At 43.0% G+C, this 18,793-nt stretch overlaps 1 protein-coding gene and 1 long non-coding RNA gene across 3 annotated transcripts in view; one reads left to right on the forward strand and one right to left on the reverse strand.

Moving 5' to 3' along the window:
* Positions 1-18,793, forward strand: part of SLCO2A1 (solute carrier organic anion transporter family member 2A1) — a 76,986-nt gene that overhangs the window by 13,917 nt on the left and 44,276 nt on the right. The window lies entirely within an intron of this gene.
* Positions 5,605-13,688, reverse strand: LOC137570475 (uncharacterized). Its single transcript, XR_011031063.1, has 2 exons — positions 13,603-13,688; positions 5,605-5,820 (listed from the first exon to the last, which is right to left on the reverse strand). It is a non-coding gene; the product is annotated as an uncharacterized lncRNA (long non-coding RNA).

Raw genomic sequence — 18,793 nt, forward strand, 5'->3', positions numbered from 1 at the left:
TTGCAGTAGCACGGAGCCACTTGTGCATGGCTTTTTTTCTCCGTGCACAAAGATGAAGAGGGGTCGTAGTGGATCGAGGAAACCTCTGCAGCATCAAGAGGCTTCCTTCCACTGACATAAATATGTAACCTTTTTTAAGTTACCGGTGTACTTAAATTGAACTAAGTGTTTAAAATGAATTACAATAGCATATATAACTTGGAGAATACTTTTATATATCGTTTTGTTCTTCAACCACTTCTGGACCGTGCTAATTGAAATCTACGTCCTGTTTGGGAGCTGTTATCCCTGCCAGGGCATCGATTTCAACTTCCCCGCCCATTGCTACTGCCGCTTGCGCCGCTCCCGCCACTACAGTGCAGCTGCCTTGCTGTCACTGTGACAGCAGAGCTCTGTGAGCCGGTCAGGAGCCAATTTCCTTGGCTCCTAACCCTGTGATTACTGTGAGCCAATCTAATTGGCGCACACTAATCACAGGGTCAGGAACCAATGAAATTTGCTCCTGACTGGCTCACAAAGCTCTGCCGTCATATCGACTGCAGAGTGAGCTCCAGCGACGGTTGAGCAGCGTGAACGGCAGTAGCGGAAATCCGTGAGGCGTGACATCATTGGGACCCGTTTTTCGTACCAGCGGTCTCTGGTCCTTACGGCGACAAAGACAGCTAGTACCGAAGTGGTTAAAGGGATAGTATGCCTAAAAAAATGAAAGTAGATTAAACAAAATATCTTTTGATGTTGTTGACAGACCATTGGAGTTTGATATAACCAATCTACTGTTGTAGATTACTTTAAACTTGGGCATACAGAGTTGACTATCTGTTCAGTAAGTGAGATTCCTCTAAGCCTGCCCTTGCCTCAGATGCCCGTGAGATGTATTTGGCTAGCTGTCAAATAGCGATGACGCACCTCAGTGTAAAAGATACATCATTTTATTTCAGTTCATGGACACTGCCTACCTGTGTTATCTTTTTGTTTTAGTTTTCTGAGCAATGAGTAATTGCTTCCTTCTGTGCCTACATTCACTATGAATGCTATCACTTTCTAAGATTACAAGTATGACTGCGGAGAGTGTTATCCACTCATCTGAACTCTGAACTGTGGCGTTTTCATTTCACGGCCAGTAAAAGCATCGCATCTGTAAAGGTGCCCATTAACAAGATGGTTTCATCAAATGCATTTCATCAAATGCAATCTTTCGACACACTCTGTATAATTGAAATTTTTTCAGAAAACTGCGCAGTGTGTGGCAAAAATCGATGTGAAACAATTCTTTGGTCGATTGAAAAAAAAAATGTAATCAATCCGAAAGTTGAATTTTATGATTGAATCTGAAGTGAAAAAAATGCCGTAATTGACCCGTTTATGGGGAAAATCGAGAATCATCTTCCAATTACTTACGATCGTGAAAGTGCATGGAAGGATCACATCTGGTGAAGTAATTGTACCGTTAATGAACACCTTAAAGGTTGCAAGTGTTCCATGCAATTCTGTGTCCGCTTTGTACTACTTTCTAGAATACAACTAACTAAATGGGCAGTGCTAGTAATGAAAATAATACTAGCAATAATGTAATATATACTTGCTCTGTAAAGGGATCCTGAGGTGAGAGTGATATGGAGGCTGTCATATTCATTTCCTTTTAAACAATAGAGTGAAATCTTAGTTTGCGAGCATAATTCGTTTTGGAAACATGCTTCTAATCCAAAGTTCTCTTATATCAAACCAAATTTCCTCATAAGGATTAATGGAAATTCTGGTTCATTCCACAATCCAAAAACATTTATAGAAAAATGTTTAATAGAAGGTACTTAAACAACAACTATCAAAGAAACGTTTTTTCTGTAAACCCCACATACCTATAGAGCTTTAAGCCAGCGGCAACACCTTAACCACCCTGGCGTTCTATTAAGAGCGCCAGGGTGCATGCGCAGCAGTATTTTTTTAAAAAAAAATTTCCCTATCATGTAGCTAGCATAGCGCTAGCTACATGATGCCCCCCTCCCTGCGCTATCCCTCCCACCCCTTCGATTGCCGCCGGCGTTCTGAACGGGATTCCCTTTAGGGCTTCCCCCATCGCCATGGCGACGATCGTGATGACGTCATCGACTTTGTGATGTCATCCGGTGTTCCGATCCACACCGCAGCGCTGCCTGGCACTGATTGGCCAGGCTGCGCAGGGGTCTCGGCGGGGGGGCGGCGGCGGTTACGCGGCGGATAGCGGTGCATCGGCGGCGAGCGGTGGCGATCGGAATCAACACGCAGCAAGCAAAGTGCTTGCTGCGTGTTTGAAATTTTTTTTTTGTGAAAATCGGCCCAGTGGGGCCTGAGCAGCGCCTTCCGGCGGTAATGGACGAACTGAGCTCGTCCATACCGCTCAGAGGTCTCTCAGCACAGCCTCTGTGGAAAAAAAGCTGTGTTTACCATCTGTTTTGTAACAATTTTGTGTTGGCATACTTTACACTGAGAGGCAGAGAGACACACACAGACAGGAACAATGAGCTTCAGCTGATCATTATTTACACAAATTTGAAGCTATATTTCTGCTTTCTATCGTTCTGAACAGATTCCAGTCACAGTATTAGAGCCAGTGAACATTGTTTCTGTATGCTGGATGTGCTGGGCACAGTCCTCCATAGTAATGCCCACAGTGAAAACTGTTCTCTGTAAATGTCATTTTCTTCATATAAAACATGAAAAGATAAACAACCTTGTATTGCTATTTGCTAGTAATTACTGGAAATATATGTGGCATTTAGAATTTTAGTTAACCTTGATAGTTGTCCTTTCACTATATAAAGTAAAAATGACTTTCACTGTAACTAACAGAATCATTGGTATCAGTTGTCTCACCCCAACCATTTGTGTAGGTTAAACAATGAACTTTTCCAGTGACAGTTGCTGTTGCCTACGTTTGAGGATTTTATGGAAATGTGGTATTGTACAGTCCCTACACTCATATGAAGTACAATTAAAGTGGTATAAAACTCAGCATTTACTCTTTGTTCTAAAAGATTATCTACAGCATAAAATCTGCTATTACAAAAAATGTAGCAGTACAGCATTCAAACAGTTTAACAAAAGCCCTTTGTTCTTCAGTGAAAAGTTTCTGGCTGCATCTGAAGAGGTGATAACATTATAGATTGTTTACATTCTTTTGTCAGATGCATTTAGTAAACATTAGCAAACTACTGAAACTGGGCTGTACTGAGCTGAGAAGAAGAAAATAGAAAGATTCTATATATAAATACAGCAGCTATGCAATAAAGTGCAATGGCAGCTTTTAGAGCAGAGTAACTACTTTGGGAATTTGTAATTTGTGCACAAAAGCAAATATTAAAACTGTATGGGTAATAAACAGCAGGGAAACATGTTTTTACTGAATATTATGTCAGAGATTTATTCACGTTAAGTACAAGTACAAGTACCTGTGCTTGTACTTATTTTTTGAGTTTCACCTGTTTATTTCATGCATTTTTTTTTTTTGCTTGTCTTGCACTCCAGTGAAAATAATGTAATAAAAAAGGTGCTTCATTTTTACAATAATTATGTATAAATGATTTAGTCAGTGTTTGCCCATTGTAAAATCTTTTAAATCCCTGATTTACATTCTGACATTTATCACATGGTGACATTTTTACTGTTGGCAGGTGATGTAGCTGTTGCATGCTTTCTTGGCAGTTGGAAACAGCTGTAAATAGCTGTTTCCCACAATGCAGCAAGGTTCACAGACAGGAAACTGCCAGGAGTACCACGGTCCTCAGAGTTTCTTGTGGGAGGGGTTTCACCACATATATCATACAGCGCCCCCTGATGGTCTGTTTGTGAAAAGGAATAGATTTCTCATGTAAAAGGGGGTATCAGCTACTGATTGGGATAAAGCTAAATTCTTGGTCGGAGTTTCTCTTTAAGGTGGTCATAGATCTGACAATTATGGGCAGATTCTCTAATCGAATCTGATTAGAGATACATTTGTCACTTGGTTGAAGCTGCCCATAAACTACAGGCCGATTCCCGTCCGATTTCAGCATGAAATCTTCAGGGAATCGAATGAGCCTGTCATGTCCCCACCGCCGTATAAATGTGCCCCCCCCAGGGTGTGCATTTTTACATTACCTGTCTGGTAGCAGCCATCGTTCGGTGATAGTCCATCTTGCTCGGCAGCCACATAGCTGCATACACGCACACAGACGTCAGATGCTTTGTGTTGCTAGCGTGTATGCGGAACCCGGCGAGATGGACGGTCACCGCGTGGAGGCTGACACCGGACAGGTAATGTATAAATGCACACCAGGCACAACTATACATTGCGGAGGCAGCAGCGAGGTTTTCACTGTTTCGTCGCTTGTTCTGAATTCGGCCACCGTACCGCCGCACACCCAACCAACCAACTTTGGCCCAACATCTTGTGCCATGCGTGATCAACAACGCAACCAATTTCCGTCCCGAAATTGGTCGCTTTGTCGATAGGGCATGCACTTAGCGGCATCGATTTTCATCCGATGCAATTATAATAATCGAATTGGATGGTCAATCAGCCGCCAAGTCGTCTGATGTATGGCCACCTTAACTTGTATCTAAGGTATCACTGCATCAGTTGCCTGGAAGTTCTGCTTATCTTTCTGGTATCAGTAGTGTCTTATAGTGGCCATACACTGATAGATTTACGGCAGACTCGATCGATCAGATAGATTCCGGTCAGATGCCTGTCAAGGCGAATCTATCTGATGTGTGCCACACACTAGGAACAGATTTCCAATAGATTTCAGTATGAAATATATTGGAAATCTATCTAATTGCATTATTGGACCATTAGATCAAATGCAACTCTATGGGCCATGGATCTGCTGCCAGCAGCAGATCGACCTAGATCTTCTATCCTGTCAGATAGATCAAATCCATTGAAATCGGCCACAAATCGTTCGATTGATAGATTTGATTCTTCGATTCTATAGAATTGATCGATCGATCGCTGAAATCGACCAGTGTATGGGCCCCTTTATTTACATACCTGTAATAAGCTTGTGGCTAACCCAGTCAGACTTGAGTCAGAGCACCTGATCTGTAAGCTTGTTCAGGGTCTATGGCTAAAAGTATTAGAGGCAGAGGGTAAGCAGGACAGCCAGGCAACTTGCATAGTTTAAAAGGAAATAAATATATTAGCCTCCATGTCATTCTCGCCCCAGGTTCCCTTTAAAGAGAACCTGTACTGAGTAAAATTATTTAAAATACCCATGAGGTAACTTCAAATGAACATTGCATAGTTACCTTGCCATCAGTTCCTCTCAGAAGCTCACCATTTTCTTCTTACAGTGATCCCTTCCAGTTCTGACAATATTTTGTCAGAACTAAAATATATCAGTTGCTGTCAGTTATTTATCAGTTGCTGTCAGTTATAGCTGAGAGGACAACTGATGTGCCAAGTAAAGGCCATGTTTCCCTATGGCTCAAGTGGGCGATGTTACAGTTTAACAGTTTGCTGGCCAGGAAGCTGTTATGGGTAATGGTCATTTTCAAAATGGAGGACGGAAAATTCCCTAGATCACAGTGGACAAACAGGATACCGGAGAGGAGACAGATTGAGGAATAGACTACACGGGAGGTAAGTATGACTTATGTATGTTTATTTTGACTTTTAATTTTCAGTTCAGGTTTTCTTTAAGTCAGATTCCCCCCAATCTGCGATGTTGCCAGCAGGATCCCGTGTTACTTTATTCTTCTTAAGAGTGAACGTTCCGCCTCCAGCCAAATCCATCATCGGAAATGACTCATAAGACGTAAAAGGTTCATAGCTGAATGTGCAGCAGAGTCCCGTGGCTAGGCCTGGGTTTAGTGGGAACAATTATTGCATAATGCAGTGCTATTTCATCAACGTTGACTCCATGGTATAATAATAGCTTATTATTCTAGTAATTATTTTAACAATACATTAATTTTTCACATTAAAAAGAACATTAAACATAAAACAAGCCAGGCCCAAGGAAAAAGAAAATGAAATCCACAGCACACCTTGTTCTATGATAAGACAGACAGTATAAGGACAATATTTTCCTTCACTTCCACCTCTGTTCTTCAAGCCCCACCATGTTGGTTGTAGTGTTTGTTCCTTATAGCAGAATAAGAAACACTAAAGGTGGCCATACACTGGTCGATGTGCCATTAGATCGACCAGCTGACAGATCCCTATCTGATCGAATCTGATCAGATAGGGATCGTATGGCTGCCTTTACTGCAAACAGATTGTGAATCGATTTCAGCCTGAAACCGATCACAATCTGTTCAGCTGCTCCTGCCGCCTGTCCCCCCCCCCCGTATACATTACCTGAGGCTGGCTCCCGGGCGTCTTCTCTGCACTGCACCGCACCGCTGTTCTTGCTCCATCCCGGCGCTTCCTGTGTTACTCCGTGACCAGGAAGTTCAAATAGAGCGCCCTCTATTTCAACTTCCTGGTCACCGGAGTGACACAGGAAGTATAAGCGTACACTGGGACATGCGGAAATGCGGTGCAGCGAGGAGAAGAGGACCCCGGAGCCAGCTTCAGGTAATGTATACATGCTCGGATCGGGCCCGAATCGTACGCCGCAAGCGACGCGCTCCTACCGGCGGGCGATCGAGGGTAATTTCCCGCACGGCGCGATCGACGGACCGATCCGATTTCGGGAGGGAATCGGATCGGCGGGTGCGTTTAGCGCAAGCGATTGGCAGCAGATCCGATCCCAGGATCGGATCTGCTGTCGAAACGGCCGTGAATCGAGCCAGTGTATGGCCTGCTTAAGCAGAGGATCTTGCCCTTGCAAGCTTACAATCTAGAGCAGGGGTCAGGAACCTTTTTGGCCGAGAAAGCCATAAGCGCCACATATTTTAAAATGTATTTCTGTGACAGCCATACAATATGTTTCAAACTAGGACAGCGCGCATGCACAGCAGAGGGCTCATGTCCCTGTTGCCATGGTGATGTGTACATAGTCGATCTGCCTGGCAGGGGAAGTGTCAGACACGTTTTCAGCTTCTCTTGGGTTTCAGCAACATTAGCAATTTCCCCGAGAGCCAGACAGGAGAAATACTGACTAACAGCTTGTACAATTAGCTAGCTGACTTGAGGTTGTTTCACTTTGTATGACGGAGATCCCTGCACTTATGCCCAATAGGCTGCCTGTCAAAATGTGGGGATCGCATCCTACAAAGTCACTGGACCTGACAGGGTCCAGAGAGGGACAATTGGAGCAGCTGTTTGTTTAGGGGGGAGCGCGAAAGAGCTCTGTTGGTGGGCAGAAAAGGTGGGGGGAATAACTTGTGTGCTGACATGTACAACCCTGCAGCGAGGACCTAAAGCTGCAGTGGCCTAATTAGTGAAAAATGGCCTGGTCCTTGGGGGATGAGAAAAAAGGGGAATTATGGAACATTATTGTGTCAAAACATTGTATTAATTTTACTCTTGTGGCTTTGAGAATAATGACATTTGGAAGAAGTTAGTTCTAGTACATCATATGTTTACGAAATCTTAACATAGTAACTGTGAAAGCAGCATCACTGGGGACTTCCATCATCTCCAGATGCTAAACAGCAGCAGCCGTGCCAAGTGTGACAGCTGGGATACCAGCCATGTGCACAGAGTGCCTGCTACACACAGCCTCGCATAAATAGCAATGCTAAAAGGTACCTTTGTTAACAATGGTCAGCAATGAATGAAGGCTCAGGGCAGCACCTGTGATAAAACAGAGCATTGATAAGCCAAGAGATCCTTATAAAACACACGTCAGAAAATCCAGCTTCTGCTTCTCCTCCTGAAAAATGCCTCTTGGAGCCCAAACAGAGCAGTATAAGTGTTCTGTTATCTAGTAACAGTGTCTGCAGGGTGAAGTCAGGACAGAAACAGGATATGTGGGTGAGAAGACATCACCCATTCCAGAAAGGACTGTGCTCTTCCCACAGACAGGATACTGCCAAGGACACTTGGAGCTGGGCACTCCGGCTGTTCTATATTTACCACCAGGTGCTTTAAGGTCAGTGTCATGGGCAGTTTCCAGACAGTAACTGGCAGGAGGGGGTGTGGCTTTACTACTTCAGGCAGAGCACACAGCAGGAAGGATGCTGTTGTGTGTCCCAGGACACGATGCACAAATTAGGCAGGTATAGAAGCTACATGTCCATAGTGGAGAAACATACAGAATATTGGTATGGGATTTGGGAAAACAACATCTGAGGTATATGGACCTTCAGGCCATCATCAAAATCATGTGACTGCTGTTTCTAAGCCACTAAATGGAGTTTCTGCTTTTTTATTTTTTAACATTAAAGAGGAGCTTTACTGAATGTTACATAATGATTAAAAGTGCTTATTTTTTACAGTATTCATTCACAAATGATTTGGGTTACTTTTTCCTCACCCTGATTTATATTCTTAAATGTATCACTGGTGGTGGTGTTTTTATTGCTGGCAAGAAGTGTCACTATGAAATATTTGTTGTATGTCCTGAAGTGAGCAGAAACAACACCTTGTCTCCCAGAGTGCTCTGGGGCAGAAGGCTGCATCACTAAATAGCCTGAGCTAAACATTAGTGGGAGGGCAGGGTTATGTACCAATATATACCTGTAGTACATACTGTAGATATGGGAAGTGTTTTGATGCTGAAACTAGAATAATTAGCATACAATTGGGTATCCTGAATAACTATTACTATATGTAAAACCTCTTTACAACTGCTACTGGAAATGGAGAATGTGACAGTGAACTTCAAGTCAAGATCTCTTTTTCCCAGAGTTCCTCTTTAAAGAGTAACTGTCAGGCTGCAGAAGCTAATTTAAACCTCTATTCTCCTGTGTTAAACAGTTTAGACAGAAGCCAAAAAGACATTACTAAAGATAAAAATCTCTCTTACATTTAATGTGTTCTTATCAGCAAAGCTAAGCTCCTAAGGAGGACGCAAGCCGCATTCCATACTGCAAAGCATTCTGGGGCCCTCCCCTCGGCTGCTAAGGAGAAGACGGGATCAAGTTTCAGCAGCTTCTAACTCAGTCCAGCCACAGCACAGATAAATCTCCGGGGCAGAGTACACTGCAGGAGTCAGCTATTGTTCCTAGCCACATGGCTCATTAATATTCACTGCACACTGTGTTATTCTGTACGAGCTGTTCTGTGATCAGAAGCAGGCAGGACATGACGACACATTTGGCTTCACAAACATGGAACCTGCCATGGGCTGTCAGGAGCATCATTCTCTGCATATACTATATAAATATTCTGTGAAATCCAAACGTGGACAGTGAAATGCATATGTAATGTAAGTACAGCCAATCTTTAGCTACTGATATATGTGTTTATTTTCTCTGAGACCTTATACCTAACAGCTCCTCTTTAAAGGGACACTTAAGTCAAACAAAAAAAAATGAGTTTTACTCACCTGGGGCTTCCAATAGCCCCCTGCAGCTGTCCGGTGCCCTCGCCGTCTCCCTCCGATCCTCCTGGCCCCGCCGGCAGCCACTTCCTGTTTCGGTGACAGGAGCTGACAGGCTGGGGACGTGAGTGATTCTTCGCGTTCCTGGCCACAATAGCACCATCTATACTGCTATAGCATATATCATATGCCATATAGCAGCATAGAGCGTGCTAATGTGTCTGGGAACGCGAAGAATCACTCGCGTCCCCAGCCTGTCAGCTCCTGTCACCGAAACAGGAAGTGGCTGCCGGCGGGGCCAGGAGGATCGGAGGGAGACGGCGAAAGTACTGGACAGCTGCAGGGGGCTATTGGAAGCCCTAGGTGAGTAAAACTCATTTTTTTGTTTGACTTAAGTGTACCTTAAAGCTATGTTGGTACAAGACAGGAAGCCTTACATCTTTAGTGATAAAATTCAGGGTGTTCCTTATGAAAGTTACAGATGTACTTAGTAACTCTATGAATAGAATTCTTATCAATAACTTATGAGTCAGGTCAGCTAAACTCCACTTCCTGCGCCCTCCCTGCGCTTTGTGTCCTTACCCTCTGCAGCACGAATCTTGTGGCTTCCTGTTATCGCGGTATGTCCACATTGTGCATGCCAGAAGCCTGGGAACTATCCTTCCTCCTTTGCGCGGTTACAATGTAATACAGGTTAAAGCCTGGGCACATTATAGCGCTGCTGAGCTGATTTCAGTAACTCCGATCAATGTACAAATCGCAGGGACACCAGGCAATGCAGAGACGGTGCTGTTTTGATGGATGCACTTATGCACTGCTCACGTAGGTTCAGGGACGGATCTAGGGGGGGGCAAGCGGGTCTCTTGCCCCAGGCGCAGTTTGTGTAATTCTTAAAAAGGCGGCAAAATTTGGATGGGGAATGGCAGTTTAGGCGCCAAAACCTGACCTTGCCCCAGGCGCAACTTGGTCTAGATCCGTCCCTGCGTAGGTTCAGTTTGTGCCTTCCCCCTTAAAGCCTGAACAGTAGGAATGATGTCATTACAACACAGCAACTGCACCCAAAGAGCCTACCTATAATTTGGTGCTGATCGTTATGTGATCAGAATATCCGGAAGGGACATTTAGCTGCAGAAGTATTAAAAGATGTAACTAGGGTTTTTAGCGCCTGGGGACAAAGATAGTGCTTGTAGTGTTTGTGCCCCCTGGGAGAATGGGCGTGGTTAGGTATCAGCAAGTGGGCGTGGTCATGGAGCCCACCATATAGATAGCCAGGGAACCCACACTGTAGGTAGCCAGAAGCCCACTCTGTAGGCAACCAGGGAGCCCATGTTTAGGTAGCCATAAAGGCCACCCCCACCTAGAGAGCCCCCATTAAGGTAACCAGATAGCGGTGGGGGGAAGTGCTTGCGGAGTGCGCAGCTGGAACTGTTACATGAACTCAGCTCTCTGATTCTCGCACCACATATCTTTCCTTTTTCTAGATGCCCTGTATCATGATGACAGTACCCTTTATGATGTTAATTTACCAGCTCCAGCTGTGCGCTCCCCCTGCCTGACCACCACGGTGCCCCCTCCTCCTGTCTATAGAAACAGGAATAAATGGGAAGAACGGACAACCACATTTTTGTACCTGGGATGTATGTCCCCCCTTACCTCCACCTGGCTACACCTCTGGAAGCATTTCTCACAAGAAAAGGAACATTTGAGAATGCTGATTATTATACTTTTGGATGGTATTCTTAAAGCTGTGTGTGAAGATGGGCTTGTATGCATTGACCTGACATCCCCCCTGCCCAGAACAAGTTTAACCGCAGAGGGTTAAAAGTTAATTCAAATAAAGGACTGGAGACAAATATTAGTGTCCACACTGAACATTCTGTCCGCAGGGTATTATTTTCCTCGTATGTGTTTGTTTAATGATTCTAGCTAGATCTTGGCGCATGTGTCTCCACACTCATCACCGGGGAAACCAAGTCAGTGTGTGGAGAGTTAGATTACAATTATGTGGATTACAGGCAGCTGCATTCCAGCAAACCAAATACTTCTGAGAAGCTGACACAGAAATGAATGTGGCGCTTGGGATAGTAATGGTGTTTACACAGCGGAATGACGCTAGACACCTGAGAAGCCCTGACTAGGTGAGGCAGATAAGCTCAGTCCACACGAGCTCAAGTCTTCAGCAATCAATATTGCAACATTGTACCACATGCTTTATATTCCTTAAGTTTCTTCTTTACCTGGCGCCGGAATAGCTGCTAGTACAATTCCGACATTTTAATATGACCCAACCTAACTCTACTCTCATACAGAACCCTCCCTCCACCAATGCCTAATCCTAAAACCCCCAGGTGGTGCCTAACCCTTAACCTTCCCTTGGTGGTGCCTAATCCTAACCCCCCCGCCCCGCCCCGTTACCTATTAACACCCCCTGAGCCTAACCTTAAGCCCTAAGAACTCCCACACACACCCACACTCCTGACAATAAAGACCCCGTCTCCAATAAAGACCCTAACCCCAATATTTTTAGGCGGCAATGTTAAAAGCCAGGATTAGCGTCTATAAACAGTAATTAGTGGCTATACATGGTAAATAGTGCCTATAAGTGGCTATAAATGGTAAATACAGGCTATATACCTCAGACACCTCTGGACGCCCATCTTACTATTTATAGCCACTAACTGGCTTTTAAAGCGGCGCCATTTTTAACAGGGTGCCTCTGGCGCCCTTTTTACCTGCTTTGATTTTGCGTACTGATATCACCAGCACATTTATTGTGCGGGTCTCCCAGTTAGAACACAGCTGCTCTAGTATCTTTACAGATAATTATTTTTTCTTTCTCTCTAGCTCATTGATTGATTGACTGATTGATTCAAATAGCATAGAATAGTTGGACTGATGGCTGCAGAGAATGTTGGAGGAATTTAAAAACGTTTGCAGTGAGCATAATCCTTTACATCTTCATAGAGTTCTGTTTTTATAGATTTTTCCATTGTTATTATTTCCCCACTGTTCTGCTCTGTGAAAGGTAAAGGGATTGTTAATGAAATACTCACCATCAGGATGATTTATGAAGGCAGAGCACTGGACTTAGTAATAGCGTAACTCTGGTGCACAAAGACTGTTACTGCCCGTTTCCCTGTTTTCTAAATGGAAAGTTTTTTCTAATATAGGTAGAGGCTGCACTAATATCGGAGCAGGAAATTTGGGCGCCCGTGGCTAATGGACGATTTGGGGCCGCCATAAGCATTAATGCAAATATCAGCTATTGGGCGCCGAAAGCAGAAATGTGGGCACCCGATAAATATTATTCATTTGGAAAATTAGAATATTATAGCTTTTTAAGTTTTTTTTATGTTTTGAGAAAATTAGAATGTTATGGTCTTTGAAATTTTTCTTGTTTTGAAAAGTAGAAAATTATAGTTCTTGAAATTTTTGGTCTTTTGTATTAAACAGTTTTTCTTTTTTTGAAAATGATGGTTTTTATATTTAATTAGAAAGTTATAGATACTGAAATGTTAGGGTTAGCCTTCAGAAAGGGGGGTTTTAGGGTTAGGTGACAGGAAAGGGGGCTTTAGGGGTAGGAGTCGATAGGGGGACGGTTCTGTGTGAGAGTAGGGTTACGTTTAGTTGTAGTATGATTATAATATCATCACCACTGTAAATATTTTTTTGTTTTCAACTGGTGCCCAATTCACAATGGTATTATTATTTAGACTTAGCTCCACCCAGCGCCCATTTTTCCTCACGCCCCTACTTCATGCATGCATAATATCCCCTTTTGTAGAGTGGGGATTAATAACAACCTCTGTAGGGAGGAACTTGGAGGCAGAGGTGTGCCTTCTAGAAGAAAGAAAAAAAATACAGAAATTGTGACGAACTCTCGTCTCTACTCGGGTATGTAGTACCCCTGTGAACAGTGGCAACGTTAGGCAAAAAGGTTCGGGGCCTGTGCCCCAAACATCTGCCAACTGTGCGTCAATTGTCTGCCTCCTCCAGCATTCAGGCCGACCTCAGAGACAGACAGAGAAACGTGCACCGGATTAGCTTGGTTCGAAGCAACGTCCCTACCTGCAAATATGTTTTTTTACTCCCCAAATAAAAATGATGAGTAGTGTGAAGAATACTGAACAGAGTGAGGGAGAATTTGCCTCCCTCCCCCTTCAAAAAAGGGAAAAAACGAAAACAGTATAAAATAGTAAGAATGGCTTACCTACGGTACGATACAACCGTATTAGAAGGAAATTATTTATTGAATCACTATAGGCGATGTGTTGTAGGCATTAGGCAACTTCCCAGTTCCTCGGGTCAATACAAGTGCCTAGAATACAAATATAAATTCAATATAAATTCAAGGCTCATAGCTACCTTCTAACATTCAACTATAGATGCAAATAATATATATGGTCCAAAGTTCACACAAAAATTCACATAAAAGGGAGGATTAAAAATAATCAAATAAATAAATTCTAAATTAGCATAGGATGCAATGTTAAGTGTAAGCAATTTCATTCATACAGTTATGGTAATCTGCAAAATCCCCCAAGCATCTTGATGAATAAAATATAAAGTGGTTTTGATAAAATTGGTCAGTTAATCTACATAAATCAAACAGCCAGAAGAGAAAGTGTCAAGAAAGTGTCAATTCACCCCACCTGCTCCTCCATACCCTCCTGTGGATGCTCAAACTGCAAAATAATTGCCTTTTCCAATCACTGATTGAAAATTGATCAAGAGGGCGGTTGGCAGTTTCCTATCTGTCATTCAGTAGTTTCTAAGTCGCCACAGTAACAGGCATGCAGCTGGTGGAGTGAGCACAGCTGATCTGCATGAGAATTCTGGGTCAGACATTCAGGAAGTATTAGAGGCTGCAAGCACTGCACTACAGTCAGGCAAGGAAGCCAGCAACGGCACCCTCCATATTCCTTTGAAATCAGGTTTCCTTTAGCGATAGCTGTTTGATTGTGAATCCATCAATAGCCACAGGCTGAACTTCCCGAGGTTTTCCTGACTCATTTCCTCTTACACTAGAATGATTGAGAAATTTACTGTCCATCTTATATACCGTACCACACTCTGACTTTATAAGCCTGCAAAGGGCAGTGACGGTTTGTTATGTGCATTGAAGAGGAATTGTAACCCAAGATTGAGCTTCATCCCAATCAGTAGCTGAAACCCCTTTCCCATGAGAAATCTTTGCCTTTTCTCACATAGATCATCAGGGGGCTCTGTATGGCTTGTATTGTGGTGAAACCCCTCCCACAGTGTGATGTCATGACTATGGTCCTGTTTTCTGTCTGTGAGGCTTGTTGCATTGTGGGAAATAACTGCTTTTCCGATTGCCAAGCAACCAGTATCTCCCTCTGTGCTTATGTATATCTATAAAAAAAACAACCTTTTAGCCTATTGCATTGTTAGGGAGTGTGATTACGGTATAGATAATGGCAGTTGGTGCTGTCTTTTTTTTTCTTGTCTGCCAGTAGCAAAGATGATGATGTGCAGGCTAAACATGAACAAATTACATGTCGAATATCAAGCATTTCTTGATCTCTCTTTGATTTTTTTATTGATTTTTTTAACTTCTCACTTTGCAATCTATTGATTTATTTTTTCCTCTTTTTGCTAAAGTTTCTCTTTAAGCAGTAATAACAATCCACAAGTTAGTTTTCTCACTCCCTGCTATTCCTTTCACCCAAAAAAAATCAACACCCAGTTCTTCAGTACGTACACATCTACATGGTAGGCTGGCAAGGGGTGAAGTTTAGTCAAGGCTGTTTTTGGGCACAGGCCAATCAAGGCAAAATCCTGGATCCCTTTGTAGTGTGCGGGGTAAAACATTGCACCTTCTGTATTATTGAAACAGTTTCAGACAGAATAGAGAGTACAGTGTGTACTGTGTGTTCCATCTGTCCACTATCACTATGATGTATCCCAGTGTATTCTGTAGTATAATCCTTGGCTGATGCTATTGCAGTTTCCACAGTGAAGGCATTCCATACATCCTTTCCCCTTTCCATAGAGTATGTATGTATAGTGCATATGGGGAAGGTGATTCATGTTGTCTTCCCTGGGGAACCAAATAGCTCAGAAATGGCTTTTTACACTATTAATTTGTTGTAAATGATTAATATATACCTAGTGCCCGAATTAACTTTTGACCTGCCTTTTAACCACTAGATATTGGATCACATTGCAGTAAATCAGCAAAAACAGGTTACTATAAAGATAATTCATGATATACATACGTATACAGTGTTTATATATGTATATATATATATATATATATACATATATAAATATGTATATATATTACATATTTATAATATGTATAAATATATACATATATAAATACTGTATACGTATGTATATCCACCAGTATGTGCAGATGCCCGCGAATGGCAACATGCTGGCGGTTGGCACAGACGCAGCCCATGGATGCAAATTCCAAGACTTTTATTAAGTAGGTTATTAAAAAATATATGCGTGTGTGTGTGATGGACTCAATAATAATTCATTTCAAAATACTGTTTTGTATTCTTTTTAATCAGGTAAATATAAAATACATATGAACAGACGACAGAAGGTTGCAAGTACACACTAGAGACATTTGTATTTTGGAGCTAGGAGTTCTGGCAGTACGTTTTGAATAATATTGACAGCAATGATTTGAAATGCAGAGGAGCTTCTGCTGTGATTGGCCAGTCAGGCATGCATGAGTGTGCTGGGAATGTGCAGCTGTTGTGTCACTTCCAGCAGAGGAAGCATTTGTCAGCAAGATAGGCAGTCCAGTGAGGGACTATTTCTTGAGTAGGTACTGACCTGGCATCTGTTGCTTTAGGCACTGGCTAATGCTGATAGTAATAATATTGGTAATGTACTGTTATCACCTTCCATGTACTGTTACTCACCTTCCATGGTTTTCACCAAAAGGCAGCACTGGACTTAGTAAAAGCCAAAATCTGGTGCACAAAGCAAACACCCGGCACAGCTTAGAAACTATACAATAGCCATGCGCTGGTTTACAAACCAAGAACCCCATGCCACGTAGAACCATTAGCCTGCAATCGGCTATACAAGAGTCAAGCACTAGCTAAGCAGTAGCTGATCACTGGTGCCTTCCTTTATAATAGCCAAGAGCTGGTGCCCAAACCAAGAAGCTACTCTGTGTAGCAGCAACAGTAGTCAATAGCCGACACCTGACTATACAGTATACAATAGCCAAGTGTTGTCTCTTAAAGTAAGCATACACTTAGCAATCTTCAGCAGCTTCTAATATAGCTGAGCACATCTATGCCCATATCACATGATCTGATATTGTTTTGCTTCTATGTTGACGTACTTGACGACCCCTTTTTTCTGCTTCTTATGAGGGCATGTCTACTTGCTCATCTGTGCTTTCTAGTGATGAGCTGAAATTTTGCATATGCGTAATTTTGCATGGTAGTTTGCAGTTGTGATGCAAAATCGTAGTTTTTGGCAAACTTGTCATTACATTTTTTGTAATTCGTAATGTTGCTTCGTAATTTCGCCTTAACGCGTAATTTTGTGCGTAATATTGTGTTTACTCGTAATTTCTCATAATTACCCAAAAATGTATTGTAATCAATCATAATTACGCTAACATTGGTAGGAATTACACACAATGTTGCGTAAATTTTCACAATTGTGATTTTGCTATTACGGTAATTAAAATAACAAAAATGATGCATAAGTGAAATGTACCATTCTGATCATCATCACTATTGCTGCATACAACTCTACTGCACATCATTTTCTCTGCCTACAATATTAGTGTACATTTTGTGGGTCTGTGTGTCTGCATCCTGGGCTGTGTTTCTTTATATCTCTTATGTGTCCTGCATTTTGTACATGCCCTTTAACTTCTTTACATTATACTGCATATTTGTCCTGGTTTGCAAGCACATGTGTCATTATAAACTTCTATCAGATTATACATTAACTTTTCCCATAAACTGCCTCATATAGTTGTTTTTGTGAGAATGATAGTACCGTTGTATACTGGCTTAATGAGCCCTTTGTCTTGAGCTCTTTATCTATGTTCTAAAAACTAAAAAACCTTTGAAACCAAAGCTTTCTGTCATGCAGCCCCTAGCCCGTGGTATGCATTGACAAACTGTAACGATTGGTGTCAGCACGCAGAGAGAATCTGATTATTGGCGATCTGCAGTATCACCAAGAATACATATATATACCCGATTATTGATGATCTGCAGAATCACCGATAATACAGATATATTACTAACCTCTGGACACCTACATAGTGTGAGTGTTTGGTGCAACAGTAATAACTTTGAGTGAGGACCACCCGAGGAGCAGGTGGTCCTTGACAGTATGAGAAATACTTCCCTTTGGAAGTGCAGCAGCCTGCGACCTCCAAGGGGCGGAGTCTCAGGCTGAATAGCAAGAAGACCCGGTGACTAGTGACCCCTGGAAGATGGGCGTCACAAGCAGGTCTGGAGAATAACACAAATAATAACACAGTTCCCTAGTCTTGGGTGCGAGGTCCGTGGTCTCAGCACCCTGGAACTAGTCTGGAGTATAACACAAATGATAACACAGTTCCCTAGTCTTGGGCGCGAGGTCCGTGATCTCAGCACCCTGGAACTAGTCTGGAGTATAACACAAATGATAATACAATTCCCTAGTCTTGGGTGCGAGGTCCGTGGTCTCAGCACCCTGGAACTAGTCTGGAGTATAACACAAATGATAATACAGTTCCCTAGTCTTGGGTGCGAGGTCCGTGGTCTCAGCACCCTGGAACTAGTCTGGAATATAACACAAATGATAATACAGTTCCCTAGTCTTGGGTGCGAGGTCCGTGGTCTCAGCGCCCTGGAACTAGTCTGGAATATAACACAAATGATAACACAGAAGTAATCTGGCTCAGTGTGAATTCCCAGGTCCTCCTGGTTCTAACACACTGTAGGATCTGACTATGGTCTGAATGCTTCCACGTAAGTGTTCGCAATGGCAGACAACCAGCAACTGGCAAGCAAGCTATATATATATAGTTGCAGGACTCTACCGCCCCGCCCGAGCCACTCAGCCAATCAGGAGTCCAGCAGGAATCAGCTGATCGTCCTGATCAGCTGATACATCTCCTGCTGGCATAAAGGTCCTGACTTCTGGCTCGCGCGCGTAGTTCTCCATCCAGGTGCACTAACAGACCCAGCCACACCAGACGCACGCTGCTGCGTGCAAACCGCCGCGTTGGACGCGGAAACAACCGCCTTGCTGCCAGTACATGCGGCGGTTTTTCCGCGATCTATCATATTATCAGACACATGCTGCTGCGTACAAACCGCCGCGCTGGACGCGGAGCCAGCCGCCTTGCTATCAATACACGCGGCGGCTTTTCCGCGTTTTCTCACACAAACTTAATC

Source organism: Hyperolius riggenbachi, chromosome 4, assembly GCF_040937935.1.
Source record: "Hyperolius riggenbachi isolate aHypRig1 chromosome 4, aHypRig1.pri, whole genome shotgun sequence".
In the NCBI taxonomy this organism is placed as follows: Eukaryota; Metazoa; Chordata; class Amphibia; order Anura; family Hyperoliidae; genus Hyperolius; species Hyperolius riggenbachi.